A 2,761-nucleotide genomic window follows, 5' to 3' on the forward strand; every position below is an offset into this window, starting at 1 on the left:
AGGGAAAGCATTGTAAATAGCACAGCCCCATGTAATCTCTTCCCTTTAATGCTGTTGTGTAATATTGTCAGTATTCATTCACTGGCGCGCCGGGGCCTGGCTGGAGTAAACTGCTAAGGGAATTCAGAGCCCTATAACATCTTCATTCATCAGCGTTGCTTATCTCCTGGCTGCAGCTTGAGCCCTGCAGTGTAGCTCTCTGCGGATGTTACCTGCTGTTACTCAGCTTGACTGTTTGCAAATCTCTTCCTGCAACAGACTGACCCAGCTATGAGGAAATCTAAGCATCTGGGGTGAACCCCACTGTTTTCCCAGCATGTGAGCCAACAGTGTCTCTCAGTCTGATGTACAGCTCCCTTTCATGGGTCAGTCCAACACACTCAGTCCTTAGCTGGCAGTTCTTCAGAGGAGCCCCCTGCACCCTGAGCTTCTGTTTGCTTTGCAGAAAATGCATGTGTGATAGAGTAAGCTTTATTTAAAAGTTAGAATTTTGATTCTCTCTTTCTTCCCCTCTAGAAACGAGTAGTCTTCAGTTTCCTGAAGATGGCTGAGGTGCTTTTCTGTGTGCTTTTTCATCTTGGCTTGCTTTGTTATCCTGCTCCAGTATCAGCTACTGGATACTTGCAGAAAAGGATCTCTGAGGTGTCATTGGGAGGCCTGCCCTCTGCTCACCACTGGCCATCGGAGGTGCAGTTTCTGGTGGCAGAGGTCTCTGGGTGGCTGTAGCTGGAACAGCAGAAACATGTGCTGCCCAAGTGGCCTGTCTCTTGCTGTCCCCTCAACCTGGAGCAGGCTGACTGGGATGCATCCTGGCCAGCCACGCTGGCTCCATCCCAGTGCTGCTTTAGCCTTCCCAGGAAGGTGGGGCAGAGCCCTCGGCACACCAATTCAGGAAGATGCCTGGCTGGCTCAGAGATTTGCCAGTGAAGCCTCTGAGGTCTTCAAAATCTCTCTCCTGATCTGCATTCCTCCTTTTGATCTGTATTACTTGAATGAGGCCATTTTCCTGGAGACACTTTCCTGCTGGGAAGAGACCAGCTGCTGTGGACACTGATTTGACACAATTTTGAGTTTCATAAACCCTGCAAAACACTAACCAGTTGCTGACAGTCTGTCAAATACCTTTTCTTGGGATTAAAACTGTTCCCTCAACCCCAGTGAGGGCAATTTTCACTTTGAAAAGGGAGCAAACAAGAAATGGGAATGACTTGACTGTCTGTGGCACTGCCTGTGTGGACCTTCCTGTTGTCTCTGCGCTGTAAAAGTGTGACATTTGATCCATTCTTCTCCTTTACAGGGGTACAGTTTTTGAGAAGCACCCGGTCCCTGGCCCAGGGACATCACAGAAGGAATGAAGTAACCCAGTGGGGTAGTGTGTCTGGCCCCAGCAGTATCAGCTCATTTGCTTGCTAAGTAGAGAGAGGGTTGCTTTGCACACTGCTGTATTCAAACACCTCTCTGCAATTCCTGTCTGTGGTCGCTTCAGGTTACGCACATGGTCCACTTACTTTTGCTGTCTTTCCTTTCTGTAGTTATCACCCTCTTGGTGATCCTTTGGCTCCTTATATAGACACCTAGAAGATGCAGCACATCTACTTCAGCCTTGTATCTCTTTCTGTAGATAGATCCTCCTCACACAGAACTAACTCCCAATGAAGTCAATGAAGCAATGCTAATTGCAACTGGTTTTTAAATGCTAGTAATGCTTCTGGGCTGTGCCACTTGCACTGATGTCAGCAGGGTGAAGCTTGGGTAGAAATCATGGGTTGAGAAGAACAAAGCCAGAGGATTTTAACAGCTGTAGTTCTACTACTAAGAAAATTGTATTTGTGCTTTATACCTGGCTTCTTACTCCTCCGTACTGAGGTAACTGTAAGACTGACTGGTTTAAGAATTGTTCTTAACATGGCTTTTAAGCAGATTGCTGACAGTTTCATGTTGTAATCAGTGGAGGTAACTGATATATTTTTACACAAGTATATAAAATTCCCAGCACAAACTTTGCTCTTATTTTGAGTGGCTCTTCAAAGTTTTCTGTTCCCATAGTTTGACACTTAACACCTGCATATTCTCAGCCTGTTAGCATGGTAATTTTGGGAGCTGTTCTGGAATAAGCAGATCAAAGCAAACAGCAAGTGTAAAGCTCACTGGCAGGTGGCTCTTTCTTTTTCCTTGGTTTCTGGATACAAAAGGGAGCTCTTTTAAGCAGAGGCATCGTCATTGCATTCTTGGAAGAGGTTGGGAAGCTGCCGACTTCCTGGAACAGAAGTCCTCCTGGGTACTTCTCCTGCCTTTAATCCATGCTTGCTCCTTTTGTGGCCTTGGGGGTCAGTCACTTAAATTTTCTGGGGCCAGGTCCTCATCTGGTGTAAAAAGGCACAAGTCTATGAGGGCTAGTGCTGTGCCACCTTACAACAGTGGGGGACCAGCACCCACTCCATTTCTAAAATTGGTATATTAGCACTTACGTACCTCACAAGGATGCTGTAAGGATTAATGCTCATATAGTACTTTGAAGATGTAAAGTGCTACAAAGTACCAAGTATTATCCTACCTTTAGTATTAAAAATGCTTTTAGGGATCTGCAGGACTTCTCTTAAGCATGGAATGTGTGACTGCCTTTTCAGTTTGCATCGGATGGAAAGCAAATGCAAAATATTTATTCATACTGGTTAACAGGATGGGCTCAGGGCTCAGCTGCGCTTGAACTTTGAGAAGGATTTAGCTGAACTCTTAATTTCAGCTCTGTAAATGGCTTTTA

Source organism: Falco rusticolus, chromosome 10 (assembly GCF_015220075.1).
Source record: "Falco rusticolus isolate bFalRus1 chromosome 10, bFalRus1.pri, whole genome shotgun sequence".
NCBI lineage: Eukaryota > Metazoa > Chordata > Aves > Falconiformes > Falconidae > Falco > Falco rusticolus.